At 42.2% G+C, this 13,423-nt stretch overlaps 1 protein-coding gene across 2 annotated transcripts in view; it reads left to right on the top strand.

The window, feature by feature from the left end:
- MED12L (mediator complex subunit 12L) overlaps window positions 1-13,423 on the top strand; it is a 326,301-nt gene that overhangs the window by 215,240 nt on the left and 97,638 nt on the right. The gene's annotated exons all lie outside the window — the stretch shown is intronic.

Below are 13,423 nucleotides of genomic sequence, written 5' to 3'. Positions count from 1 at the left end.
ACTGGAGCAACTCGCTCTCTTGCTAATAGAAATGACTCACACCTGAGAGGAGGTGAGATTTGTAGACTGGGGAAGAACATTTCCTGAACCTGCAGGAATCAGATGGTGATTCACCAGAAGGGAACACAGAGGGCTGGAACCCACAGCGCCAGAGGGCTGTTTAAGGAGGAGGAAGGCACCAAGCCTCACGTTGGGCCCTCTTAAATCAGACCCAGTGTTTAGGGTTTTTTGGGGGGTGGGAGGGGAACTCCCTATTACTAATCAGAAAATATGCATTTACAAACCTTCCTGCTAATTAAATTTGGGATAAAAAGGAACCAGAATATCTTTTATAAAAGACAGATCTTTCATAGTATTATTTAATATATTAAAGACAAATTAATATGTGTTTATACTGGTGATCGATAACTTGGGAAACCTGTTGTCTTATTCAAGAATCTGCTGAATTCCATATAACCTGCTTTCACCTACACAAAAATATTTTAAATAAAGTTATTTAGGGGGCGAGTTTACCTTATCTCTTGAATTCCACAAGACAACTTTTATTCTTTTAAAAAATCTTCCCACAATGATAAATTTATATAATCGAATCACTTTTTCCTATTTGTAATTAATTTTAGAACTTCCAAAAAATTTCCCAGAGACTCCAAGATTTTCTTGAATGCAACATTCAAGCAAGTAAAAGAAATGAAGAAAATATCACCAAATGAAATCAAAACTTGTTACTATCATGGTTGAAGAGAAAGATAAATGAAAATAATTAAGGTGGAACATTTTTTGAAGCTAGTAAATAATAGGTATTACTTAGTGTTTACTTATGCCTTAAGGAAATAATGTATATGTACTAGTTGGGTTTTTTTCCTGTTTTTATGCAGAAAAACAAATGTATTTAATTTAAATACCAGTAGTTGAATATCAAAAGTTTGTTTCTTCTGTTGCCTTTTCCTAAACAAACAAAAACAGACAACTAAAATTGAATGGTTTTCCATTCCATTCTATTTAGGATGGATTAAGTATGTTGTGGATGAGTAGCTAGCCCTAGGGAAGTCTCTGAACAAAAATTAGCCAACTTAATAGTGGCTCAGTCGTATAGGAAATTGCCACATTTACTAAACCATCCTTCGTTCAGGGTGGACTCCGCTTTGTGCCATATGGTACTACTTCTCCAGGGATTTCGCTTTGAACATGTAAAGCCAGTTCCCTGCATCTTGATGGGGGGGAAGTTATGCCATGCAGGCCTGAGATGAGAGACTTGTTTTTCGGGGGTTGCACTTCTTGCCGTTTGTCACTGTGATCCATAAACAGTAAATGATGTACTGCTCAAAATGGGAACTCTGCCAGAATGACCAACTGCCGGTCTTAAAAGCATCAATTCAAAGGAGCACATCCCGTTTAGCCTCCTTGAAAGTACGTTGGGCAAAGACCTTCTCTGCAAGTTCTGAGGATTATCGCCCCACAGTTCCAGTGGTGGGCGTGAATTCACGTGGAGGAGCTTGTGTGGACAAATATTTCACGAGCTCCTGTCGAGGGAATAAAGGCAGTTCTGTTATCTACCTTAAATTTTAATACATTTGTGACCTGGGTTAACTTCATCCTATTACTTGTCAACTAACTTAATACGGTTTGTTTGTTTGTTTTTTAATGTTAAAGAAAATACCTTTCCTTTGTTACATCGCTGCTGATAATATTTTTCATACACTATTCCATTTTGAATTTGAAGGGAAATGTTTTGATAATTCAGGGTTATACACCTTGACTTTGTATGTGTTGGTTTTGTATTAAGATTTCCACAAGGGGGAGGGAAGGAACTGGTGTCAGTGCGGTAGGTGGCCCTCCTTGTCTCCTCCTGAGGGTGGGCTGGGCTGGGCATGGACTAGCCTCTTCCTGGCCTTAGTCACAGTGGGATTGTGTATTTAAAAGCCTCTTCGGCTGGCCATGCAAAGTCTTGCAGTGAGAAAGTTAACATGAGGCACCCTTTATGCATTTGTCTTAAAGCACGTTATGCCGATCTCAAGTTGGGACTTGTTAAAGCTGGTCTTACATAACCTTCAAAAAGGGAAGTAGTACAGGTTTAGTCAGAGAAGAGTGTAATGCTTTGATGAAAAGAGCAGCTAAGAACCAGTCCATAACTTTATTGTTGTTCAAAGCACCAAAAGTTTAACCTGCATAATTTTTTTTCTGCCGATTTTTATAGCACGTCTCACATTTCATAAAAGCCACAGGAGACTTTATAACAATAATTATCTTGCTGCTTCAATGGAAGATCCTATTAAATGCAAGGAAGCTATTTTAATAATATTGTTTAGCTATTACAAACCCCAAATTTATTTTGAATATAGGATGATGTCCTAGGACATCATGTTTGTGTTTCTCTACCACCACAATGTTTAAAAAAATTTTTTTTGTTTCATTTTTTATTACAGGTGATTTTTTTCCTTCTATAATGTTACTTTTAAAGATGTTAAACCTACAGACAAGTTAAAATTATAGTTCAAGCAGATTTCATCTAAATTTTCCCATTGACATTTTTCACGCCCTCCCCCACCCTCCCCCTCAACACACATATTTGTGGGGAGACCTGTTTGAAGTTGCAGTCATTGTGACAGATATCCCACCCCTAACTACTTCAGCATGTATTTCCTAAGAGCAAGGATATTCTCCTACCTGGTCCAGCGGTTAGGACTCTGTGTTTTCGCTGCCCAGGGCGTGGGTTCAGTACCTGGTAGGGGAAGTAAGATCCTGCAAACCACACAGCACAGCCCCCAAAACAACCAACAAAAAAAGGGATTTTCTCCTACCTACGCACAATATTCAGTCTGAATTTTGCTTTTTCCCAGTAACATTCTTTACAATTTTTTGAGGCAGAACTAATCAGTGGTCACACATTGTGTTTTTCTAGTTTACTCTTTTATTCTAAATCTTTCTGCTTTTTTTTTTTTTTTTTTTTTATCTCCTTGGCTTTTGAAAATTGGCCTGCTCTGTATTCGCTAGGTCCATCCTGTGGGTCACTTAGTGAGGAGATGCTTTCAAATGTTTCTGAGGCAGTTTGAATATATTACCCTGAAGTCTACCTTGGGGTTTGGAACTTTGAAATCAAATGGGGATATCTATACTCTTGTTTTGGACAGAGACCTGGTTCGTGGATCCAAACTCACTTTTTCTCTGGGATACTGGACAAACTCATTCAACTTTTCCCGGCTTCAGTTTTCTGTAAAACTAAGGTTCTGGTTTAATCACAGAATTTTAGATGAGAATTTCTATAATCTTTCAAAAATATATTCTTAAAGAGACAGAAGCACTCAAGGAGAGAAGGTTTCTAATGTTTCATCCCTTTAAAGGAATGAAAATAGGTAATGGTGTTGATACGTCTTCCTAAATCCCAGAATAAACTTTTTTAACCCTATTCCTACCTCCCCCCTTTTTAGTGTGAGGCACTGGCAAATGCATTGCTAAGCCTTACCTTGGTCTTCTAGTCATTTCTGCCTTGCATATGACCGCCTGCTCGCTCCTCCCTTTATTTGGCTTCGCTGCATTGGCCTGGACCTGGGCATAGTGTTGCTTCCTCCAGCGCTGCTGGGCAGAGAATTGGTACTGCAGTCTAATTTTCTCTGTCTCTGTGATCTCTGATGTATCCATTTTTTCTGAAAGGAAAATGCACACACGAAGGACCTCTTAGTCTTTCACAGTACATGAACTCATCATTACAAGACAAAGATGAGCAGGGATCTAATTGACACATAGCTCAAATGATCTGTCTGGGATGCCCATGTCTTTTGCATGTAGCCAGAACATACAACAAGGGCTGCAGTAAAATCCTCTCCAGATCTTCCTGTCCCACCCCTCTGTACACAAAAATCGCTCTAACTGTGGCTCACCATCCAGTTGCTGAGAATTTGTGCTGAGTATAATTATTACAAACCCTTTAATGTTTCCTGGCAGAGATTGGTATCTTTAGGTCCCTGTGCTTGAATTACTGTGTTTAATCTGTCATTTGAAATGATTTGTATCTATTAGGCTTGCTTTCAATAAAGCAGTTACCTTTTTCTGGTATGAGAACTTCATGTGTAATGGTCAGTTAAAGGGGAGGGATGGTTTGGCGACTGACTCTGGAGATGTGCCTGCATCTGACCTCCGCCCTCATACTGATACTCTCTTCTATGCCCGGCCCCGTTCCTCACTTTGGAAATCTTCTTGTGAGGGGCGGTGTCAGCCTTGATAAGAGCTCAGTAACTGGTGTCACATACTTTCCAGTGTGGATTTCAGCCTCTCCACTTAGGTGCTTTCTTACTTTGGGCAAATCATTATTATATCTGAGCTTCAATTTCTTCTTCTGAAAAATGGCTACCTTGTAAGAGTGTAAAGTTTAAATGAGATAATATACTATAGGATAATTCCTACAGTGTTTGAAACTTGGTTGGTACTTAGTGAACAGTAGCTTTTTTTTTTTTGGTCAGAGGGCAGAGGGAGAGTAAGTAAATGAATACGAATGGGGGTGTTTTTATGAATATAAAGTTGGAATGATTAAAAATTTAAAAACATTCTGCAACTAGAAAGTCAAGGTTAAGTTCATAATATTTTGATTGTCTGACACATGGGTGTTGGCACACCCTTTTTTTTTTTTTTTTTTTGGCCGTACGCGGGCCTCTCACTGTTGTGGCCTCTCCCGTTGTGGAGCACAGGCTCCGGACGCGCAGGCTCAGCGGCCATGGCTCACGGGCCCAGCCGCTCCGCGGCATGTGGGATCTTCCCGGACCGGGGCATGAACCCGCGTCCCCTGCATCGGCAGGCGGACTCTCCACCACTGCGCCACCAGGGAAGCCCATGGCACACCCATTTTCTGACTGAAGCTGGTTCTCTTGGTTGTGTGGTTACACTCACCATGTGATTTGCGCCTCTGCTCTGTGGGCCATTTCACATGGAACATCTTCACACTGTGCTGCATAGGAAGCATGGCAAGGAGCTACTACTCCACCTATTCTTAGAAACCCTTGGGAAAGGCCGAGCTAATATAACCGCTGTTCTTATTTCCTCCTTGGAACTCTTGTGAACTGACTGGTCCCTCATGGCAAGAGTAGCTTGTCGTCCCGCCCTTCCTATTGCAGACTGGGGCTCTACGCCACCTCCTTCTTAGAGTGACCACTGACCTCACAGTTGTAGATTTGTCACATTTGACCTTCCCAGACTGTGGGATTCTGCTGACTCTCATTTCCTCCTCGAACTTCTCTTGTTCCTCAGTTTCCCAAGGAACGTCTTGGTGCTCCTTGTCGGCAATCCCCGCCCCCACAATCCCAGGCATCGCTCCTCTCTTTCTATCTCGTCTGTCACGAGACTGGTGCAGCATGGCTGCTGAGGTGCTTAGCTCATTCCTTGTTCTCTCCCTTTCTTAGAAAAGATGATTCCCTTGGCTTCTGATCTAGCCCTGTCTTCAGAGCCCTGGATCCATATTTTGCCCCTCCTGGCTGGACTCCTTGACCCAGCTCTCTCACTAGTACTTCACATTCAACACGCCCGTCACGATCAAGGACATCACCCAAGCTAATGTTCTTCAAAGCAATGACTCTCGATTGGGAGGGGGTGTGATGGGGATGATGGACCCCATTGAGAATACATTTTGCATATCAATCACATACGTTTTACATGTAAACCCATACTCTCCAGTGATCTTGGACTCAAGACCTTTGTCTCTTTTTGAAAATGTCTCTAAGTTACATGTCAGATTTCTTTCCCCTTGGCTCTCGCCTGCATGGATGGAAGGCTTCTTTAACTGCTCTCTTGGCCTCAGTGGCTCCGTTAATTCAGAACTGCCTATTGCCGGCAAGTTGCTTTTGCTAAAGCGCGGCATAGAGAACAGTAGTCTTCACTTCAGCCACCTTCAGTGGCTCACGGAGAGCTCCGAACACCCCAGCAACCCGGAAGTGCTGTGCACTGAGGTCCCAGTTCCCTTCCCAGGCGCGTCTTCCCCACGCACGTGCTGCAGCCTCAGGCCCTCCGTGGCCCCTCTCGCTCGGCCATAGCACAGCGCCCACCCTCACCTGAGCCTTCCTCCAAACTGCTCAGAACCGCAGGGTTCCCTTCCGAAGCCTCTGTTTTTCCCCCGGGGTCCAGTTCACACTTCCATCTCCTGTGAGCCCTTGCTCAGTTTCTCCATTTGGCAGTAGCGGCCTTTTCCTCCGAGCTTCTCTGGTGAGCTAATTATGTCTCTTATTCCACGAACCACGTTCGGATTCATTATGGTCTGTGTGCGGCTTCCAGGGAGGCCCAGGGCCCTGCATGAAGCACACAATGAAGGAATGAGCGAGTCAACCCACTCTTTGGGCTGTTACTCCGCTTAAGAACCAGAGGGGCCCCCAGAGGGCTCAGAAGGTCCATGGTGGGTCTGTTCTTACCCCTGAGCTGTTGAAACTTTTCCTGGGTTGAGACCTCTCCCTCCCTTTTCAGGAGCCCCCCTCTTCACCATTCTCACAGCTGGGGCTTGAGGTGTCACCCCTTGAGGAATTAGGTTTGTCCCGACTGTCAGAGAGGCGGTGCAGCAGAGCCACTGAGGTGTGGTCTTGCGGCCACCTTCCGGGGTGTCTGTCCCAGCTCTGCCTCTGCTTGCTGGTGGGGTCGTGGGCACCAGGGTCAAGGTATCTGTTCACTTGGTGCCTCCGTTTTCTTTTCTTTTTTTCCTCCCCAACGGGGAGCCCTGTAGTATCTGTCTCGTGGGGTAATAGTGAGAAGTAGAAAGGTGATAACCCTTGTAAGGTGCATACGTAACATGGTGCGTGGCACATAGCAAGCATTCAGTAAAGGAGTGTAAGGTCCTGGGAGGTGCTTGTCAGCTTCTAGGTCAAGGATAATTAGCTGGCAGCATGCGGACCACTAGGGTCCACACGTGAAGGTACTGTTTTGTGGGATTCAGGGAGTGTGAGGGGTGACTACGGAAGCTTTGAAAATAACAGGAAATATGGCAGAGTGGACTGGATTTATGATTTCTCTTGAAAACATTAGAAGATCTGCGATTGTCAATATAGTGGTTAAGAACATGAGCTCAGAGGGGCTTCCCTGGTGGCGCAGTGGTTGAGAGTCCGCCTGCCGATGCGGGGGATGCGGGTTCGTGCCCTGGTCCGGGAAGATCCCACATGCCGCGGAGCGGCTGGGCCCGTGAGCCATGGCCGCTGAGCCTGTGCTCCGCAACAGGAGAGGCCACGACAGTGAGAGGCCCGCGTACCGCAAAAAAAAAAAAAAAAAAAAGAATATGAGCTCAGAAGCCAGAGTCTGAATTAAGAGTCCTAGCCTTGCTACTTAAAAGTCGTGTGACCCCGTGCCAGTTGCTTAACTTCTCTGTTTCTCAACTTCTTTATCTCTAAAATGGAAATAACAATAGCACCTGCTAGGCTTCCTGGGATTATTAAATGGACCAATATATTTAAAGCTCCTGGCATGCTTGCCTGGTACCTAGTAAGTAGTAAGTAATGTGTGCTGTTTTTGTCGTTGCTGATGCTGGTTTTACTACTGCTGTGGCTACCAACTGGCAACCCTGGGCCCCAGTTCCCTCCCGTGCCACCAGCTGGCACTGAGTAGTAGATGCCCCCCTAAGTGGGACGTGAACTTTCCAGGTAGCTGTAGTTCATGCCACTGCCTGTCACCTTATATCTGTCCTGCTCTCTTTGTAGCAATGTTGTTTGTCTCCTGTTGACAGATCTCACCCTTGGGCACTCATGTCCAGGAGTGCAGTGCTGTGCTGTGAATCAGTCCTTACAGATGTATGAACCTCAAGGAACTTTTAGCACAGGGGTTCTTAACATGTGGCCCAAATCGATAGCATCCTTATCTCCTGGAAACTTATTCCCAGGCTTCACCCCAGACCTACTGAATCAGAAACTCTGGAGGTGGGCCTTGCAATCTGTGTTTTAAGAATCCTTCTAGCGGGCTCTGGTACCTGCTAAAGTTTGAAAACTACTGATTTAACACATGTGTCCTATATTCATATTACCTACATTTGGTTTCCATGTAAAATTTAAAAAGTGGAGTTGTGTTTCCAGGCACTTCAATTGATTTGTAAGGGCTGCTGTCTTTTCAGTGTGTACTCCCTTAGCTATTAAACACAGCTGGGTGCGGGTCCCTCTGCTGTGGTGCTTTTGTTCTGTTAAGATCTAATCTATGTGAGCTTTGATCTATTAACTTACTGGAAGAGTACAGTTTACCTGGGTTGATGGTCAGGCATTTTTAGAAAGAAGACTTTAGAAAGTTATGGAACGAGCTGCTTTCAAATGCATATGGAATATATGAAGTGATGAGATTAATAAGACTGAATAATTTATATTCTGATGTCATGATCGCTTTATCAGCCATCTAACTTCTTTGAGTTGGGAATTCACACTGCTTCTCTGCCTCTTCATCCCCAGCCTCCGCCTTTTTTTTTTTCATTATTTTATTTTTTTAACTTTTTATTTTATATTGGAGTATAGTTGATTAACAATGTTGTGATAGTTTCAGGTGTACAGCAAAGTGATTCAGTTATACATATACATGTATCTATCCTTTTTCAAACTCTTTTCCCATTTAGCTTGTTACATAATTATTGAGTTCCCCATTTTAAATATAGCAGTGTGTACATGTCAATCCCAAACTCCCAGTCTATCCCTCCCCCAACCCACCCATCCCCCCGGTAACTATAAGTTAGTTCTCTAAGTGTGTGAGTCTGTTTCTGTTTTGTAAATAAGTTCATTTGTACCATTTCTTTTTAGATTCTGCATATAAGTGATATCATACACTATTTCTCTTTCCCTGTCTGACTTCACTCAGTATGACAATCTTTAGGGTCCATCCATGTTGCTGCAAATGGCATTATTTCATTCTTTTTAATGGCTGAGTAATATTCCATTGTATATATGTATCACATCTTCTTTATCCAGTCATCTGTCGATGGACATTTAGGTTGCTTCCATGTCTTGGCTATTGTAAACAGTGCTGCAGTGAACATTGGGGTGCATGTATCCTTTCAGACCATGTTTTTGTCTGGATATATGCCCAGGAGTGGGATTGCAGGATCATATGGCAGCTCTACTTTTAGGTTTTTAAGGAACCCTCATACTGTTCTCCATAGTGGTTGTACCAATGTACATTCCCACCAACAGTGTAGGAGGGTTCCCTTCTCTTCACACCCTCTCCAACATTTATTATTTGTGGATTTTTTGTTGGTAGCTATTTTGACTGGTGTGAGGTGATATCTTATTGTAGTTTTGATTTGCATTTCTCTAACAGCAATGTTGAACACCTTGTCATGTGCCTCTTGGCCATCTGTATGTCTTCTTTGGAGAAATGTCTGTTTATCCGTTGCATTTCTCTACACTAACAGTGAATGATCAGAGAGAGAAATTCAAGAAACGATCCCATTTACGATCTCATCAAAAAGAATAAAATACCTAGGAATAAACCTACCTAAAGAGACAAAAGACCTGTACTCTGAAAATTATAAGACACTGATGAAAGAAATCACAGACCACACAGACATATACCATGTTCTTGGATTGGAAGAATCAATATTGTCAAAATAACTGTACTACCCAAGGCAATCTACAGACTCAGTGCAATCCCTATCAAATTACCAATGGCATTTTTCACAGAACTAGAACAAAAAAATCTTAAAATTTGTATGGAGACACAAAAGACCCCAAATAGCCAAAGGAATCTTGAGAAAGAAAAAAGGAGCTGGAGGAATCAGGCTCCCTGACTTCAGACTATTCTACAAAGCTACAGTCATAAAAACAGTAATGGTACTGGCACAGAACATAAAAATATACATCAGTGGAACAGGATAGAAAGCCCAGAAATAAACCCATGCACCTGTGGTCAATTAATCTATGACAAAGGAGGCAAGACTATACAATGGGGGAAAGACAGTCTCTTCAATAAATGGTGCTGGGAAAACTGGACAGCTACATGTAACAGAATGAAACTAGAACATTCTCTAATACCATACACAAAAATAAACTCAAAGAGGATTAAAGACCTAAATGTGAGACCGGACACTATAAAACTCTTAGAGGAAAACCTAGGCAGAGCACTCTCTGACATAAATCGCAGCAATGTTTTTTGATTTGTCTCCCAGAGTAATGGAAATAAAAATAAAAATAACAAATGGGACCTAATTAAACTCAAAAGCTTTTGCACAACGAAGGAAACCATAAACAAAATGAAAAGACAACCCACAGGTTGGGAGAAAATATTTGCAAATGATGTGACTGACAAGGGATTAGTCTCCAAAATTTACAAACAGCTCATGCAGCTTAATACCATCACAGCAAACAACCCAATCAAAAAATGGGCAGAATTCCTTCCCCTTTTACAGTAATTTCTCTTGGTTTCTGAAGACTAATTCCGCGTGGGACAATATCCTCTCCCACTTCCCCTGCATCAGGGGTATTTGGAAGGCCTTATCCAGTCAAAATGATGACAGTTTAGCTTTTGACAGAAGCCCTTAATTGTGCTCTGAGCTTACAGACTTTACCAAAGCTACTAATGTTTTTTTCCACTTTTCCCTCGCTTCTATGTCTCATTAACGGCTATGGTATAGTTCCCCATTCTGTAAGTATTCTAGATTTTAGTATTTGTGATTGCTAGTCTGGGAAGCTCTCCTCAAATAGTTCTTCATTTTGTGAATGTGATTTTAAGCTGCCTCTTCTCTAAGTTCTTGGTAGATTATTTCATTCTACACGTCAGGAACTCTGCTTTTGACTGTAATATTATTATAATTTAATGAAATATTTGCATTTATGGTGGACACATTTCCTATTGAAATTTTATCTTGAAAGATGTTTCCAAAAAATTATATTCATCATCTATATCCATTCAGTGTATTTTGAAAATATTATTAGAGCTGAAATACATGGGTCATATTCCCAAGCATAGTTTGAAATGTGGCTTAGATGCAGTTACTTATAATACATTATTAGAGTCTGCTCTTGATTGTATAATGTACTCAGTAAAGGTAACATGGATTTAGTGACATCTCTAATAGTTATTATGACTTAATTCTTTTATTTTAGCGAATGAAAATCAGATGTCAAAGTACTTTCTGAGAGTTTTGGTGATGGTAATATGCTACAGTTACAAATTTTACTTAACCAAAACCAACAATACATAGCTAAAGCATTTTGTCAATAGCTTTAAAACTGAAATGATGATAGACGTTAGCCCCCAAGCTATACGTGTACTGTTTAATAATCCTGCTTCCTTCCCGGTCATTCACTAGTGAACCCAAGAACACCCACACTTCCCAGGCCCCTGTGTACACGCATAGGAGACCAACTAAAAAGAGCTTGAGCTTTCAGGAAGTTTATATTATCATCTGATAAGAAAAACATCAGTGAAACTTGGCTTCCCTTTTGCTTCTCTAGTATGTAAAAATAAAGCCAGTTTGGCATTTTATCAGATATTTATTGATTGCACAATGAGACACGATTTCTGCTCTCAAAAGTACACATAGGGTATGAAAAGAGTTGATACATGCATGAGCCAGTAATTACAAAGCAGTGTGATCATTATAATAATTGAGGTGTGACAGCACACAGATGATGGAGTGATTGGGTTTGAGGTGGTGGTGGGAATTTAGCCAGATGAGATTTCATGGTTTAAGTGATGGCAACTTAGGGTTCCACGGATGGATAAGAGTTTTCTTGGTGAGTCAGAGGGAAATTTACAAGTGCAAGGACATGGGGGCAAAAAAGGAGCATGGCATTTTCTGATAATTATAAACTTACACGAGAGTATGAATTTCCAAGGATGGAAGAATGCTTAGGAAAAAAGGCCAGAAAGGTGGACAAGATCCAGGGCCTTCAGGGCCTTTGAGGCCATGGAAAGAGGCCTGGGGTTCACAGTCTGATGGTTGTATTGGAACTAGTGCCACTTCTACAGAGCATGACTACTCCTTTGTACATTTTATCTAGAAGGTGCAAATCAGCATCTACAATTCCAGATAAACATACTTTAGCAGCTCTTTTTTGAACCACAGAGGGATTCAGGAAAACATATGGAGGTAAATAAGTACAAGTAGGTCACCATCCTCTAAAAATTTCCCAGTATAGCTGTTACTGATCGTGGGTCAGCAGTTCTATCTATATGTGTACCAAGAATGGCATAACGATGACATATTCTATTTAAGACATTTGTAATTTATCCTCTGTGGGAAGTATTGTGGGAGATACCAAGAAAACATGACATATTTTCTGTCTTCAAAATATGTTGTCTTTCTTAAAAAATCCTAACCATCTTCGGGGGATGCAGTCAAGAATACAGCAAGCTAGGGACTTCCCTGGTGGCACAGTAGATAAGAATCTGCCTGCCAATGCAGGGGACACGGATTCGAGCCCTGGTCTGGGAAGATCCCACATGCCGTGGAGCAACTAAGCCCACGCGCCACAACTACTGAACCTGCGCTCTAGAGCCCGCGGGCCACAACTACTGAGCCCGTGAGCCACGACTACTGAAGCCCACGTGCCACAACTACGGAAGCCCGCGTGCCTAGAGCCCATGCTACGCAACGAGACGCCACCGCAGTGAGAAGCCCCCGCACCACAACGAAGAGTAACCTCCACTCGCCGTAACTAGAGAAAGCCCGCTCACAGCAACGAAGACCCAGTGCAGCCAAAGATAAATAAATAAATCTATTAAAAAAAAAAAAGAATACAGCAAGCTAGTAAAAGGAACTCGGCATTGAGGGCCCTAACATACCCAAACAGTGGGAGAGGTAATTATTTTCAACCAGAGACATGAGGAAGGAGCGTGGAGGTGCTGGCCCAGGAAGGCTTTGCTGAGTAGGTGGAATATTCAACCACCGTTAGAGTATTTGCTGGGCAGAGGGGGGATTCCAAAGAATCAGAATACAGTATTCTTGCCCTTGAATTTGTACACGCTCAGGATGTAAGCGAAGTGTCACAGTACAATGTTTTATGTGGCTTAGTAATGCTGCTTGTGCCTCCTGTGGTGTAGCTGCGTACTGGGGAAGAGGCTGTTTGTAACTCTAAGAAGAAGCGCCTTCACCAGGTGTCTGGGCTTTCTGACCTATTCCCCAGACGCTTTACATCTAGCATCCCTTTCAACCTCTAGCCTCAGTTTTCACCAAAGGACTCACAAGGTGGGTTTTTTGGGTTTGTTTCTTTTTAAATCAGCAGGTGGGATACAAAAGCAGTAGCATTGTTTGAATTACATGTGCAGAAGAATGTGAGGTGTTTTAGAGTGGAGGAATATATTTTTCATAATTAGAAGATACGTATTTTTAGGAATATACATTTCCCCACGATAAATCTTTTCCAAAGTGTAAGTGAACGCTCTTGAAAAGGTGACTTCTAGTGGCTGGCTGTTTGCTTCCCGTTGCATTCTCTTACGGATACTTCATTTCAGCTTATGAATAGATCTACGTGGAATTAAAATTTATATAATC

Source organism: Leucopleurus acutus, assembly GCF_964270905.1.
Source record: "Leucopleurus acutus genome assembly, chromosome: 5".
Lineage (NCBI taxonomy): Eukaryota > Metazoa > Chordata > Mammalia > Artiodactyla > Delphinidae > Leucopleurus > Leucopleurus acutus.
The sequence above is the reverse complement of the archived record's forward strand: the minus strand, read 5'-3'. Positions and strand labels throughout refer to the sequence as shown.